We start from the raw sequence: 17634 nt of genomic DNA on the forward strand, positions 1-17634 counted from the left end.
AGTTTATTAATGAGTCGAATAAATCCATGTATTGCTGTGCTCAACAAACATAAGCAGCTTTATGCCATAGCTGAAATATTTCCTTCCTGCTATGAACTGAGGGAAGGATATTTAGGCCCTGTGCAGGAGATTCTGGACATCATGCCCACTATAACAACACCGTTTGCTTTGTTTCTCAAACCCTCTGCAGGAAGATCAGAGGGCTGTGGTCCAGGGTAAGATTTGGGAGTTTTGTGGAAAGAAATGGAGAACCTCAGTAACAGGACGGTTTGTTCCAATGAATTCCTTTTCCCATCAAATTTCAATGAATAATGTTTATTACTGGGTCATCAGTCTTTAAATGGGAGCTGCAGACAATATATTGCCAGGCTGAATTGCTGCCCAGGTCACTGATGTTTTGTACCCTGCCCAGGAATTGCTGTTGCTGTAAGAAATTCTCAAGCAGCAGTAAATTATACCACCTCCTTCTGTTTCCTGCTCACACACACCATGCAGCAGGAGCCTTTCTTTGCTGCACTGAAGGCAGTAGAAAGACTCCCACTGACTTCACTTCAGTGGCAATTGGATCAGACACCAGGTAGGGGCATTACAAATTCACAAAGCACCAATTTGGAAGTGCTTAACAAATGTCACCATTTACTCCAGTCAGAGGAACTGACTGTCAGAGATTCAACTCCTGATGCGAGCAAAGAGGAGAAGGATATTCCTGCTTTGCCATGGATGGCCATCTCTTGCAGCATCAGCCAGCCTGCTCCCAACACTAGGAAATACAAGTTGTTTTACAACAGCCACAGGACCACATACAGCCCTTCCTTTCCTTAGAGCAGAATGAGCTGGAAGTAGTTGGGGTAATGGATGACCAGACGAGATAGGAGCAGCCTGTGTAGTTTTGCAATTAAGTGAAAGTTGCAGTGATTCCATTTTGGAGGAAAAAAAACAAAAACAGGATCTCTTACAATTGGAAATGGAACTAAACGAATGCCACTGCCTTTATTCTGGCAGCTGAATTCCAGAACCACTTGCAGTCGTCGTGTTTGTAACGTAAACATACATCTGTCACTGCACTGAAATAGATTTCTTCTTTTCCCCTACTCATCAAAGTCAAAAAAATTTGCTCCAGCTGCTGCTGACAAAGAATTTGCAGAACATTCCTATTAGTATTCTGCACACCCTGACAGGTGCACATCTAACTTGCTAGCATCTCTCTCTCAGTTCAGTTAATTGAATCGTGGCTTGATTGAGTTCAACAGAGAATAAAAAATATTTTCCCAGTTTGAAAAGTTTTGACCTACCTCAGTGAGTAAAGAACTGATAAGGAACATCTCCACAAGAAAAACTGGGTTTGTTGTTCTCATCTAAATCAGTGCTCAATTTTGTGAGCTCTCAGCTCTTTTTTAGCTCCCTTACTCATGTTTCTGCTAGCACTACAAGACAAATGAGCTTGCAGATACTACAAAAGGTCAAAAGACAGATAACAAAACTGAGTATAACTAGGTTTTCTTATCCATTGCCTGGTTCTGCAGTGTATGGATGGGCTTTCTGCTCAAGTTTCTCAAATGGGACCAGTATAGCTGCATTTATCAGAGGAGGCATTGCTGAAGAAGAGCTGGCCATGGATGCTCCTCAGCTCTATTGATCTGGGCATCCATCTCTGACAGTCATCAGAGAGCATGCCACTTCTGAAAGTATTTCAGCCCCAAAATCAGCGTTATGATTTAGCACCAGTAAAGCCAGAGAGAGGCCAGGGAGAAGGGTTTCTTGCTGGTTTCTGAATCCAGCTCTAAGGAAACTAACTATAAAGGAAACAAAGAACAATACACATTACACTGACACAATGCAATTCAGGTTATGGCTAATGACAGCTCTGCCCATACTGAGTGAAATGCTGTGGGAACAGTCCTGTCTCCAGGATGCCTGCAGCAGTACAGAGCCAGCTAACAGAGGAATGCTGGAGGCTGAAACCCAAAGCCCTGCAATATTAGCAAAATCCAAGCCATGCAACGTTTCCTAAAGGTGAGCAGCACATGCAGATGAAGCAGAACCATGCTGGCAGCATTAACAACTCTGCAGATTCAGTGATGTTGTGCATAGATGGCAGGATGGGGCAGCTGGAGGCCCACTGCAGGGTCAGCACATAGCTCACGCTCACCTTTGCTGCCCAGCTTTGCACTGGCAGCCTGCCACTGCCGTGCCATTTCCCACTCACCTGCCTCTTCCCCGGTGCTGACATCAGCCAGCACACCTCCACCCACACTGGTGGGGCTGCAGCACTGCACATCTCACCCAGAGCTGTCATTATTGTTTAAAATCTTAGGCATTATACAGCACGGATAAATTCGACTAATTCCAAGAGAGTTAAAATCCCATTCATTACAGTCTGCATAATTTTTCCAACTGCCTTGTTTATAGAAAACTAATGTTTCCTAAGCACTGAGAATTTTTATTTATTTTAATAGACAAGAGCCTCAAACAACTGCCAATCCACTCAAATTCTCTGCTTAACAAGCTCTCAAATTGGTTTTCTGTTTTGGGCAAACTTCAGTGGAGGACAGGCAGGTTCTCTGCATCTAGCTTTGCAGCCACATGTTAAAAACAAAAACAAATTAAGAATTAAGGGCTTTCAGCTGCATTCAGTTGTCAAACAGGCTCTGGAGCATTAACAGTTGCAGACTGTACGTATTCTGGTGTGATTAATACAGAAAGGGCAAGTTGACAATGCAGAGTTAAGCACCTCATTCTGAATTAAAGCTTGTTTTTACATGTCTAACTGAGGTGTGCTTTATTATAGCATGACACCCACCAATACAGAGTTCAGGGCCTGCCAATCAGTCAGTTGTGTTTTCCAGAGCAGGAAGGAGGCCTGGGCAGCAACTCAGCTGTAACCATCCTCCTGAGCCAGTGGTGTGGCAGACAAGGTCTCCTCTGAGGACAGCAGTGTTTGTTCTGCTAATTATTTTTCTAATTGGTTTGACCTTTTTAAAACTAAAGGAGAATTTAAAAGAAAAAGTATGTATGAGTAAAGTTTTTCCCTAACTTTTTTTTTTTTTTTTTTTTTTTTTTTTACTCTTTCAACTTCAGATACTGCTTTTTATAACTGTGAGAGCACAATATGGATGAGAACATCAAGAATGCAGTGCAAATTAAGGATATTAAGGATATGGACCCTTCATGGATTTCATAGTAAGCCTTTCCAGAAAAGACCTTTAATAGAACAAGGGGCTGGAATGCACAAAGTGAGAGCCAGCCCAGATTTCCTCTCATTGCTCAGAGCGCACTGTGCAGCAATTTGATTTGGATCACTGTTGACTCAAAGTGGTATCTCTGTATCATTGTCTGTACCCTTTTGACTCAGCTTTTTCCATGTAGGCTAGAAGTAATGCAGTAAATCTAATGTTTCCTACCAGCAACTTTCCATTTGCAAAGTTTAGAAATACATATGCTAATTTGACATTGTTAAAAATTGATAAGCACACCTGAATGAAAAAACTGCTGGAAGGCAATTTAAAGGTAAAAGCTAGGAAACAAAGGAAAGCAACATTATAACTTCTTTGCACATAAGCATTTCCTTCAGAAATGACAAAATATGTAGGAAAAAAGTTAGAACATATTTGCACTGGAGGTCACCTCTTCTAGAGTCAGGAAGGTCAAGAATTTAACGCAGGGAACCAATTCTGACTGCATCAGTTATGCCTATACAGAGCTCAGAAGTCGTGATGGAAGACCAGAGCTGGAACTCAGCACTGTCACGAGGAGGCCTGGCCCCACTGTGCCTGAAGGTTTGCCTCAGTGAAAGCCCTCCAGTTTCCTGGTTTCCAGAGTAAGAGCTACTTTTTTTTTTTTTTTTTTTTTTAAAAGAGTTTCTACAGTAAAGAGCTACTCTACAGAATCTCTACATATGACAACTTGTCCTCACATCCAGACACTGCAAACAAGCCAGTGTGTCAAAAGCATACAGATAATATGGTCCAAGACGAAATGCTGCAGGGCCCTCCTCCAGAAACAGATGCTACGTGGCTACACCATTCCACTGGGACTCTCCTTAGAGGTTTAAGGATCCAAATCTGCAGGCAGGTTCCTCCTTACAAGCACTTTGTGCCTCTTCTGGGTAATGTTCTTTAATCCCCTTTGGCTATCAGGAGCTCCTACAGTATTTACAGCAATTGTGCAACATTTATCCAAGATTCAGCAAGTTTCTCCCATCTGCAATACTGTAGACAACTTTAAGAATCCTTCTAAAGAAAAGACACTTGAATCTCTCTGCTCAAAACCACAGTACTTGCCCTGCCTCAAATACCACACACACACTGCAGATAAGTTACCAGTTGATGTCATACTTCCACTGATTAAACCATGCAGCCTCAAATATATTTTATTTTCCTTCTCACTACAGTATTTTATCCATTCATTTCAAGCAGGATGCTATTTGCCAAGGCAGTTCTGGGGATTCTGGTACGACTCCTTGTCTCGTTCTAGTCTCACAGGAGACTGAGATGTTATGCTTGTGAAAGGCACTCCATATGGGGAATCAGACTGCTTCACATAAATATTTATGTGCCAGAGCAAGGGAGAGGCTCAGACGAACAACCTCAGGCACAGACACGCTCTCAGCACATCCCTGCTGCAGGTACTTCATTTCAGGCATGTGAGTACACTTACCAGCAAGTTAACCACCATCTTTTTGTTAAAAATGGAGCTGTTTAGAGACCAAAATGAAAAATGGCCTGGTATTGCTCTAGTACTGCCTCAAAGCTGTTAAAGACCAAATATAAGATAAAAAGAAAACAGATGGAATATAAGTACTACAAAAGCCAGTCTGAATTACTTCTGTTCCTAAGAACTGAACTTATACGAAGACAGATTAAAAAGAAATGTTTTATTTGACCTAGATTGCTTCTTATACTTTCAACTTTGCTTGTCTGAAAAACCAAGATTCCCCCCAAAGAAGTTGAAGATCTGGAAAATTCTCAGAGCGAGGAGTGCTTCCTACACAGACTCAAATATGAGGAACTGAACTCAAAACAGAAATGTTACTTGTAATGTCAGGAACACTGATACTAAATTAGGCTGTGTGAAACACAGCAGAAACAAAACTGCTTGAGTGCTCTCAGAAGGGCATCTTTATGCCAGAAGTTACTTCAGACACCAATTCCACTTGTGATTGTGTCCATTCCTTAATAGTATTTTAAATATTTTAGTTGAATTTGCTTAATCCATTTAGAAGTGAAGCTTACTCAGAAAGCACGTTCTGATTCCAAAATAAGAGCAACCACCCACAGAGCCAATCAGGACCAATTAAATGGCTTTACATTCAAATTCTGCATCTCATTCCACCCTTTCTTTAGTATAAGTTTAAATCTTGGTTTGCCTTTTTCTCCTTCCTTTGCTGCTGTCCTTTACCCAAGGCCGATCCAGACAGATAATTCAATGAATGGTCAAGTAACATTTGCCTGGATAAGGCACTGCCTGAGTCTGCTGCAGACACGCAGAGCTTTCAGCCCACCCCTCTCCTACAAGCGTCCTATGCTGTCACAGCTCCTCGTGAGGTGCTGTCACATTGCTAAAGCACAAGAAGTTGGAGCCATCTGTTCACTTCAGCTAATTACAGCTTGCTCCTGAGATTTCTGCTGGGCTCTCCTTTCAGGCATGCTGAATGAGCACTGAAAGCATTAGAGGAATCGACTGCGTTGTCCCATGTTTTAAATGAGAATAAAAAGAGATGCCCTTCCTAAACAAGCAGAACAGTGCTGTTTCAGCTCCCTCAGAAATAAGTGTGGTGCGTTTCTCTGTGAATCTCTCTTTACCATACGTACAAATAAAGCTGGAAGAGGTTAAAGTGTCAAAAACAGCTGAGTTTTTGGCTCCATACTCTTTAATAAATAATGACAAGGCTCACCTGGAGTTCAGCAAAGAAGCTCTCTTGCTTTTCTCCTGGCAGGACATCTTTACACATTATAGGATCAGACATAAACTTGTCCGACATGCCAAGGTTACCTCAAACACTTGGAAAAATGACCTTGTGATTTTCAGGTCTGACAACTGAGCTCTACTGCTGGCACAAGGAGTGCCCGTATGGCATCTCTCACTTCAGCCTGCACAGGATAAGAACCAGAAGGGAAATGAGCATAACCTGCTACTCACACTCTGCCTTCAAAAAAGGCAGCATCCTCTACCAACAAAACCTTGCATCTTTTGCTCTGAGATAGAAGCTTGCAGACTTCCAAGAAGGATGGGATTTATGGGATTTCCACTTGTTCAAAATACATATGGAAGTCTAAAGTTTGAGGTCCTCCGAAGTCACTGATCAAGTTCTGCTTTAAGAAATCAACTGCAATGAAAGGAACATATACTCAGCTGCTAAAATGCTGCAGCCCATAAAGACCAAGAAACAGTGAGTGTTGTAAGGTCTGTTCACCTGCTACCTTTTTCTTCTGAAGGATGCCCTTCTAGTTCCTTGTTGAAGAGGGAAGGGGGGGGTGGAAGATGGAAAGATATGAATGAAGAGCTTTAAATCAGAAACAGGTCCTGAACTCTTTTTTGATAGAGAACTTGGTGCATGACAGTTCATAAGTCCAAAAACTGACTTCCCTCACTCTCAGCAGACGATGAAGGAGATGGTAGATTGCAGTGTTGGCACATTAAATTCTCTTATTAATCCATTCCTGCCAAGAAGCTGTTTCTGGGTGAACGTGCTGACAGCTCTGTAAGACTTTCTAGATTGATCTCAGCTAGTGAAGGACATCTGCAAGGGTTTTAGATGGCTCAGATTACAACCTTGGGCTGGAACTCATTTAAGGATTCTCAGATTCAATAACCTAATACAAACAATTCGATTGGGAATTATCACCAGTCAGCTTAACTAGAAAGGTTCTTCACATCAAGTTCTCAAATTCCCCTTTCTCCAATAAATCAGTGCATTCTTCCCCCCCGTCATTCATCATCTACTTATTTGCCTGGCTTAAATATTTCAGCAAGTGCTTAAAAAGTGTTTGCTGTTTAAAAATTTAGGTGGCGAATAGATGTGTCAGATTCCTATTTCTTAAGCTCCACTGATGCCAGGGAGCAGATATTAATGGAAATGCTTTTCTGCTGAGATCTCACAACGAGAATTATACATTCATAGTGTTGTCAGTGGGCTTAACATTGGATTGCCTCAGTTCAGTGCTCTTAGCACACCGCTCCTTTAACGTCTGCAAATGAATGAAGTGTATGTGATGAAAATCTGCTGTGCACTCATCATTTGCACTACAAGATTTCAAAATTGTCATGAGAATCAGGATAGACTTCAATAATGAAAAACCTAACCTTGCTTGCATAGAACATGCATGAATGAAGGGAATGGATTTTACGCACAGATAATGGAGTTCTCAGAGTCTGAACTACTCTACAGAATTTACATCAGTGATAGCCAAGAAAAACATATATGGTGTACGAACTGTTGATAGGACACAAAGAATAAAAGGATCAAGGAATAAGCATGCCCAATGAAAAATACTGGGTTTATTCAGATTAGGATAAATCAGGATAAGGAGAAGGAATCATCTTGGAGATGACCACCAATCCATTAAAATCCCATATATGTAAGGCTAATTACATCCAGATGTTTGGTTAGTGCTGGGTTCAACTAAAATGAAAGTTTTAAAGTTACTTTTCAGGAAAAACTAACTCCACTTTGGCCAAGAACTATCCCGGCCTCAGAACTGGGCCCGCTGGACTCTTTCCCCCGTCTTTTGATTTGCTCTGAAAAATATCCCTTGTTAGCCAGTAAAGGTCAAATAATTCTGGTTATGGAGAAAATGGGGCAAACAACAACAAACCAACCAAAAAACCCAACAGAACCTCAACCCTTAGAAATGTAAATTAAGAGGATAAAGTGAATATCTGTGCCCTCTCCCCTCTTCTATATCCAATCACTAAATTATTTGTGAACCAATGCAATGGGTCTACAAAGAACCTCAATGCCTTTGAAGCCTGTAAAACAGTGGGATATTTTTCATTTTCTCCTCTCTGTTCAGATCAGTCAGAAAGACAAACAGCAGTCTGCTATTACTGGGCAATAATCCTTCGATGAGGTTACACAGCTGCAAGAGCTTTGCACAGCACGTGCCTTTATAGAGTACATGTTGGCTATCTTTGGAATTCATGCATCCATGTATGAAAAGCTGAACTGAAAGGTTTGCTTCACTACAGAACAGAGAATGAATAGCAATTTAAGAATCTGTCTGGTTCAACAAGACCTGCTAGAAATGAAAAATGACATTCCTGATACAAGGCAATTACTGTAGTTCCAGATATCCAGTCAGGAGCAAGGTCTGAAGGAATGCTTCCTGCATTTAATTTCCTGCAAAATCACAGCTATTAATTAGCTTTTCAAAAAAAGGTGCTACCTTTGACACTGGAATACACGCAGATTTTACAGAGGTTTACAGCCATCTGGTTTTTGAAAACTTACATGGCTCTCTGTGACATGACTAAATAGCCAAGGGGTGCAGCGTGGAACTACTGAAATACAACGCATTATTCTTCCTTCATCAAGATATTTAACAGGTGTACTGAGGAACAAACCATGCTTCCAGTCAAGTCTGCTAACATTTCAAGAGCAGTTACAATTTCTGTGGACATCAGCCAGGGGAAGGAAATAGGGAGCAGATTAGGAGCTCGTGACCATACTTATTTTCTAATTAGAAAGCAGGGGAGGTGGGTTAGATGATTAGATTTAGATGGTTCTTTGCTAGAACAATGAGGCACTAGCTTCACTGTGATACACTGCAAGGTTAAGAAGCACTACAGATAACATCCCCCCGCCGCAAACTTGGAAGTGTTTGGAAGATGGAAACCTTTCCCACAACAGAAACAAAGCCAGCAGGCCTGGATGAGGGTTCAGATCCTCAATGTATTCAAAAGACGACTTTTTCCTATTTGCCTATAGCACCTTCCAGTGAGCAAAGTCTCCTATTTCTGTTCATGTTATGTCTCAGGCCAATTGCTCATCCAGTTATGCTCCATGAAAGCAGCTAATCCTTCTTCTGTGGTCAAAGCAGTACGTGCACTGCATGTCTGAGAGCAATACATTCTTCACTGTACTCTCATATGAACACAATGTAGATCCTTCAGTATGAGGCTCAGGCTTTGCTTCAGGTCCGGTTAACAACACTTCAAAAACACTTCCAGCAAACTGCATCCTTTGTTGCAGCATAGTTTGTCACCCATCCTCTCTTCACTGCCTCCTAGAAGACATCCCAAGGCCAGGACCCAGCACTGATGTTTAATGCTGCCGAATGCAGGCTCTCATGATGAGGTTCATTAACATGCTTCTTCCATGTGATAGCTCTCATGGAGCATAGCTTTAAGTTTCCTCCTGAGTCAGGTAAAGGCAGCTCCCACATAGCTCTTCACAAAGGCTCTTTGCATTGCTATCAAGTTCCTTTAAAAATTCTGTAGTACTCCCCTGCCTTCTCAACACTGAATTTTATGGGAAAAGATCTTGCTGGGGTTTGAAATAATTGCAGGGAGAGAGGAGGCAACCAGAGCAAGCACACTTTCTGAAAAAAGATAGTTATTTTACATAGTATACAGCATCATTGCAATTTAAATGATGTCAAATGTAGCTCTTAGGATCTCTCTGCTCCAAGCAATAAACTCCCAGACAGTTTTAATGCCATTCAGTTGTCAAACAAAGTAGTAATTTACATAATAGTATACTACGCCTGCAAGAGGCCAAATTCTTTCATAAGGCTCCCTGGCACAGGCTTCTGCCTTTAGGAACATTTACATTTTATCCTGTATTATGCAGCTCTGTGGGTCGCAGTGGATTGAGCTGTCCCAAATGCATTATCCTTGAAACCACTGAAGTCTTTTGAGCTTTGACTGAAAAAATTCCTGGTTTCAAAAGGCTCGCAGAAGGTCACTCCCGGCTTCAGCACATGTCACAGCTCAGCCCTTAGTTTCCATGACTAAGCCGGCAGGCACAGCTACCTGCATGCGCTCTTCTGCTCTCAGAAAATGAGAGGTAATGAGCAGAAAAGGAAATTATTCAGTCCTGAACTTGATTCCTATTCCACACACTAACGTTTCTTTGTACTTCACAGCCCAAGACCTCTCGTGCCTTCAAACGCAGAGGGATTAAAGGGGTTTTTCTTCCAGCAGTCAGTAGGGAGTTTGACAGTGCTGACCACATCCATCCCCAGCTAACAGAGAGCAATGGGCAACCACATCTGGCAGCTGGCTTTTATTGCCATATCAAGTGATCCGATTAACATCTGTATAACAAACACTCATCAGCTCCTCAGGCTCTCTTCCCCAGCACAACCTGAAGAAAACAACAAGTGTCTGCAAGAGAGCTAAATTTCCCCCGATCTTGGGAAGCTGGGTTTGCACTGTTATTGCTGTTTCAAGATTTGAGGGTAGCACAGGTCCAGGTGCCAGGTACATCACAGCCTAAGGCTCTTCATCACTGAATCAAGAACAATTGGGAAAAGTATGTAAATCTCTCCTATGGCATAGTTAGATCCCTCATGTAAGCATCTAGTAAGAACCTTCATCTAGGCAGAAATGTCTCACTTCAAATGAGGTTTTCACTCTACCAGGGAAAGAGCAGCATCGATTTCAGTGTGATCCAACTTCATTCCTCTCCTTCCCCTCCATTATATCTTTCTTCGAAAAGTGGGAATCACAACGGCACGCAGTGCAAGATTTTTGGCTATACACATGTGTATACGAAAAGTGATTGATGTTCTGATGTGTAAAGACCTTCAGTGTCAGAATATACTGTAGGAAGAAAAGACCTAACTTGATATAACGGGTTTTGGCCCTTCCTTACACACTGAATACACTCTGTAGGTTTTTTTTGTCTCTATTTGTGGAGATGGCAAAGGTGAAAATGACACAGTTATTAAATAAAGATTGCATTTTAGATATTTTGCAAGGTCACCTAAACCTTGGAATAGCTGATGATTTGGTAGACAGAAATAGATGAATCAACACGCAGTCATTTTCCAGAATGCTCAACTCTGAATTGGTGATTAACCTTTAAAACATACTATGAAAAGTGGCTGATTCTCTCATTGCTTACAAATCAAACCCACTCATCCTATAACACAAGCGATAGCTGAGACCAAGTTCCTGTGTTCAGCACAAAACCATCAGCCCGAAATCCCTGATTCTATTCCTTGTATCAGAAGAGACAATATATGCATACAATCTATTTCAGCTGAGACTATCAACTGGCATACAGCACTTCTGTCTAGTACTTGCAGAGCAATACTTTGGTACCTAATTCACAACCCTCTGATACATTTTAAGCAAATTAAGTATTATTAAAATGTGTTGGTCTTGCCATGACATAAGCCTCTAGAAACTGCACTGATCTCTAATTTTTTCTAATATTTTTGTCAAATTTGGTAGATGACAGCTCCAATGAGGTGAGAACAATGCTGTCTGGCAGCCACAGACAAGTTGTAGTGACAGTCCTGGAGAATAATGATTAGACATTAAACAGAATGGTTGAAACATTGAATTTCGGCAAAAAGCATCTTCGTATCCTTTGAAAGTAGGAGAAAAATAAAACTATTTCATGATTAGCAAACTGACAATAGTCCCCACTAGCATGTGCTGATTTTTGCTTTACTTTGGCTTCGTAGAAATAGGGAAAAAAAGGATTCATACCGAAGCCTCAGAACTTTACATCCTGACTTCAGTAAAAAGGAAAGAAGTAATCTCAGCATCAAAACGTGCCTCCTACTCCTACTTCTTCCATCTTCCTGTCTGGCTGATGCTGAAAGTGAACTCAGCCAGGTGTGGTAGCTATCCAGAACCCTTCCTGATAGCACCATCTTTGTCTCTTCTCTCTCTAGCGTTACTGGTGAAAAAGAAGAGGCAGCCAGAGGTACCAGATGGCCCAATGCACTTCAGTACACTCATGTCACATACAGCACCATGCACCACAAATCCCATCCTCCCAACCTACGACCTCACAAGCCCAGCACTGCCTTCTGAATTACTTATTTCTCAGATCAATCTTAACGTGGAGGAAAAATTGGTTTTCTGACGAAGATTTGTAAAGCAAAGCTAATCATATGTCTAGCAAGCTATTTAGGAGAGATGAGAACACTGCTGCTCTGTTAATGGTTACAGGTACTTAGTCATCAGGCATTAAGCAGCTGTTACAAATAAAATCTCTGCAAAATACCAGTTTCTATGTGTGTAGCAAAGTAGTTTGTACTACGGACAGAATTACTGCCTTTGGACCAGGCGATAGGCAGACAAGATATTTCAGTTTACTGTCATTGTTTTGCTGAGAAACTGGCATTCTTGCTCTTTGGATCAACCCTAATGAAACACCTGCTAGGTTTTAATTAAAATAAAATGGAATGCAGTTGTATGAACAGGTGGAAGAAGATGATGATATACCATACAGCTCAAATCTCTCCATGTGTTTGGAGACCTTGCAAATTCCCAGCTATCAGATCCATAGAACAGCTACAGAATGTGTCAAGACCGTTTTGATTGTACACACGAGTCTGGTTAAAAAGGCATCCACTTATTTAGGGAAGAGCAGAACAGTAGCACACAAGCAGCCCTTACGTTACATCCAGGTAATGACAAGAATAATGGATTTCTCATTGTGTGGTACAACAGATTTTTCCATTTTGTGAGAAGCTGGACTGAAATCACTCACAACGTTAGACAACACAACAGCCATCAAATATGAGTGTGACCTTCAAAAACTGTTTCTGAGCACAACCTCTATCCCACCTGGAGGTCTCTCTCCAGCCTTTTCAAAGGAAAGCAGGCCTCAAGAGGCACAACACTGTGCGCCTTAAGTCAGCTGCTGAAATGGAATGGAGCAAGAGCAACAGCTTCATTTCTTTTCATATTTTGCTCGGGCACAGAAGAGAAAGGAGACCTTAGGTAGATCTCCACCACTTGAACCGGGCACACAGTTAATTGTCAGCTGAGTGTGGCAAGAAGTGGAAAATCATGAAGACCCCAAGTCAGGTTCCACACAACTGTGGACACGAGAGAAAAGTGACTGTGAAACATGCACAGTGAGCAGTAGTACTACAGCCTGTACTTACAGACAATTTAAGTTTTGAACGACTGAAGTGAACTTAGTGGGGTAGAAAATCTGGCCTTTGCCAAAGAACTCTCAATATCAATTCCTTTAAGTGAGTTCTCTCTATTCAGGTTCAGCTTTTTACACATTTACTGTCAGTAAGCCTGTAAAGCATTCATTCTTCTGAAACTCTACCTCTAGAATGAAAAATAGAATTCACATACAGAATCTGAGAAATCCTCTCATTTCTCCACAGAGAAAGCCACGGGTTTTTCCAGTTGCAAATGTACTGCCACAGAAGACCTTGCAATGTACTGAGATCATGAGCAGATAAAAACTGTTAAATAATCCATGCACTAACTTTACTAACCTTTTCAGTCTATCAGGTTGGAGTATTTCAATGTTCTCAAATACAAAATGCTTAATGCAAGGCTGGCTGTACACAAACATGCACTGTTTTCTGAAATACAATGTATGAAGCCTTTCCAATTTTTTGATTTCACAACAACAGAAGTCCTTTAAGGACTAATGATTTGAGAATTTTCACTTCAGCCTATGAAAGAACATGAAGAGAGCAAGCTGCATGCTGCATTCAAAGGAGCTCCTCATTCCAAATAATTCCAAGCATTTTGATCGTACACATTATAGACAGATGAAGACAGATGTTCAACCTGTTACCTGCTAGTTCTGCACAAAGCATGCACAAACAGAGCTGATTACCAGCCATCACCTATACAACAACCTTCCTGTCAACCTTATCAGAAGGTGGATTGATTCTGGCCTCCTGTATCGATGTTTATCTCCGTATCTTTTCTCAAGTCAGCTTTGCCCCCCATATGGACTTCTGGCTCAAGTCATGGTTTTTGGATGGGTTTCCCATGACAAAGCAGGCTGTGCTAGCAAGAAGGGCCTTCGTACAGTTGCAGTCATGTTTTCTTTCACTCACACCACAGCCTGCATTTGTAAATCACTTCTTTCCTGGCAGCCACAGTGATTGATTTTCCACTGGTTCAAATGCAAAGAAGTAATGTTCGATCTGGAAAATCCATTTAACAAGTTTTTTATTCAGCTTATGCTGTCACAAACTGTGAGTAATGCACATTTTTACATGACATGACAGCAGGTTTATTTAAAGTGTGAATCACCTCCAACATTAAACAGAAGAAGTTTCTCTCTCAAAAAAAAAAAAACCTTAAAAACAATTAAGTATGAAGTCCTACAGCCCGGCAGGAGGCAAGCTTCAAAACATCTATAGAGATCTGGGCCTGTTTTCCCCATGTTCTTTAACATCCCTTTTCTGTGTTTGCTGTACTCATGCACGCTTCACATAACCACCATGTAGATGTCTACATTGCAAATAAATGTTATAATGAAAAGGGCCTTGAGACATCATTGGCTGTTTATAACCTGTGTGTCTGTGCTCATCATCTTCTACTGCATTCTCTTCTTCCCAGACACAAACGTGGAGGCTGGAACTGAAGCACACAGGTAAGTCCTGCCTTCCCCAGCGAGCTCAGCATGAGTTTTACTTACATCACTTCCCAACTGCAGAGAAAACTCTTCAACAGTTTAAATTCCCAGACCTAAGACTTCATTTTACTAAATCAGAACAGATTGTCCTACTTCTTACATCCTAGTAATTGCCCATTAATAAATCCTGCTCCCACTCAGCCTTATCCTTCAGTTATCAAGCAGCATTGCTGGCACCAGTAATGTTTAAGTTGAAATTGTTCCCAAGAGTGCAATAAGTAGTAAGCAAGCAGGCAAAGCTTCTGCTTTTGGATGGCTTCAGTGATAATAGCAAGTGGTAAGATACTGACCTACATCCATCTCCTCAAGCATGAGCTCAAGTCTCAAACATCAGCACTTGGATCTGCCTTTTAGCCCCAGTCTGCTCACATGCATCAAAACGTCTGTATTCAGAATTTGATATTTTTTGCCTTTTTTTCTCCCCTTCCTAGAGCCATTGGGATTGGGACCCGGAAAAACTGCACTAGACAAGTAAACAGGCCAACAGCTTCCAAACTAACCAGTCAATAACCACACACAGACAAACTACATCACAGGAAAAGCACACATGTGAGGAAAACACAATCTGCTCTGGGAATGAAGGTGTGAGAAGAGCCTGGTGCTGGAGACTGACACAGGCATCCTCTAGCAGCATGTGAGTGCACGTAGCAGGGTCTGCATTTCTGATTAACCTAGGCTACTCATCCTGGGGAAAGCACAGCTAGGACAAGAGGAACTTAATATCAAGTTGTCTTGCAACCGTTCACGAGCCCTCTGGTGGTGGTCGCTGTCACCTGCGCTTCAGAAGCATCACATCGCTGTGAAGATGCTCTGCCTGCAGGATGTGCTCAGGGAAACAGCACTGAGTTTGGACAAGCTTCCACGTAATCCAGAGTCTCTGTGCTTCCCGTGTTTCATCTATGCTGTGCAGAACGCAAAAGCTACAGGAAGAGCAGGTTTATCCAGCTATTAAAGAAAAACAACCAATGCAGTTAAAAAGACCTCAAAACCAACCAACCAAAAACCAAAGCCCTCTTGCTCTCATTCAAAAACGTGAATTCTCAGCTCTCTCAAGGATGTAATTCTCCTATTTAAAAAAAATAATTAGTCATTTAAGAATTTCCTTAGCTTATAACCTTGGGCTGACAATCCTTTCCTCTTCATTAGGTTTTTTCCTTTGAAGTAAAGGACATAATAAGACCTGCACATTTGTCCTGGCTTCCTCCAATATGATTGGACAAACCCATTCCATGTCATGTGCTGACAGATCAATTTTAATTAAGAGATAACTTCATTTTAGTCTATAACTATCAAAAGGACTAAACGTAATCCTGGTTTAGAATGTTTTGCCCCCTAAGGTGCTAAATAATTCATAGAGAAAAGGTTAAGTGTTGCACATTCACAAAACCAAAGTCACTGTTCCATTCACAGATTTCCATTAAATTTTTTTTTATCTAAATTGAGAGCCCCAAAGAGAAGTTACGAACTGAGGTCCAAACTGAGCTCTGATTGGGAAAGTGGTTAAGTGGGTGGATTTTTTTCTTTTTATTAAGTTGAAGGTTGATAAGAAGATACTTTCTTCCACGGAAAAGCTTTGTAGCTACCGTCACTCAATTGATAGCACGCTGCTTTGTTCAACTCTCCTCCTTTAAAGAGGCCAACAGAAACAATTTCTTTAGAGAATGCACATAGATAAGTGCAACAGCATCTCAGACCTTCTGTGAATATGCTTATCATCCACTTTCAAAGGGCATGGAAATGAACTAATTCATTCCGTCTTCATCAGCAGATTGGGAACAATTCCAATACCAGCCCTGCAAGCATTAGAATTGCACATCGATGGTGAAAGGAAGGGTTACAGCAATATGCATTTCTATTTCCTTTCATGCCATTTTAGCAGAGCTTGCAACTTGCTTTCTATCTGCTTTGCAGCATTGCATAAAGAGGATTTTAAAAAAAAATATACGTGTATCTATACATACATACATATATATATATATATAAAACCCAAGTCTGTGAGCAACACATTTGTCACCTGACCAGTGTTAAATTACCACTTTCTATTTCAAACTGTGATATTTGGAGAGAAAATGGCACAAATAACCTATAAAGAGGGGCTTATCAAAGGTTCTGTTGAGCAGGATCACATTTGCTATAGAAATCCTCATTCCAGGATTAGATGTAGGACAGATCTCCTCTAACTGAATGTGACTGGAGTTGCCACCACTGGAGCTGAACGTATGGCTGTGTGTTTCCATGAGTTAGTGCTATACCAGCTGGAGTACTGACATACAGCACAGCAACATTTAGTTTACATTCTTAATTCACTTAACCTCCAAGCAGATACAGCACCTCCAGTACATTTAGGTGAGTGCACCCAGCCTTCTTTTAGCTGCTGATGTTTGCCCAGCTGACCTGCAGCCCCTGCCCTGGGCACTGCAGCCTCCTGTTCCTGGCTGCTGGTCCCCACTGCACTTGTCAGCTCTATCTACTCCTCCATAGGACTGTGTAAGGTGACTGTGTGCATTCAGTGGCATTCCAGACAAGCTGACTGTAACCATCTGGCTAATTTAATTTTTCCAGACATTTTCTGCAATTTTACCCCAGAGCATTCACAATCATTTCCTCTCATATTTGTATCCAGAGAAGAGATTAAGAACCCATGAAAAATTCAAATGCTTGACACTCCCAAAGATGCTCCTAAATTGCAAAGCTTTCCCACGGAAACTCCTGCGTTGACTTTGGCACAGAAGCTCACAAGACTTCCAGCAGCAAGCAGCCCCCTACAAAAGGGATCACCAGTGGCAAAGTGGTACCAGAGACCAATGCCATCCCCACCACACAGAGGACCACTCTGCAAAATACTGTTGTATTTATGTGTTTTTCCATCACTGAATTCTACTATTCCTAAGCAGTAACTCAATGGCCTGCTTTGGGCATCAATTTCCACTTAATTATTGGAAAATGAAAAAAGAAAATAGAGAAAAAGGGAGGTAGAAAGATTTTCTCCAAAAAAAAAAAAAGCAAACACCAAACAACTGTGTTTTCCCACAGAAACACAGTCAAGACTGCAT

At 41.4% G+C, this 17634-nt stretch overlaps 1 protein-coding gene across 10 annotated transcripts in view; it reads right to left on the reverse strand.

Annotated features, from left to right (window-relative positions):
* The window catches only part of GALNT9 (polypeptide N-acetylgalactosaminyltransferase 9), a 439027-nt gene that overhangs the window by 36721 nt on the left and 384672 nt on the right, over window positions 1-17634 (reverse strand). The gene's annotated exons all lie outside the window — the stretch shown is intronic.

This window comes from Phasianus colchicus, chromosome 18, assembly GCF_987193195.1.
Source record: "Phasianus colchicus chromosome 18, bPhaCol1.hap1.1, whole genome shotgun sequence".
In the NCBI taxonomy this organism is placed as follows: Eukaryota; Metazoa; Chordata; class Aves; order Galliformes; family Phasianidae; genus Phasianus; species Phasianus colchicus.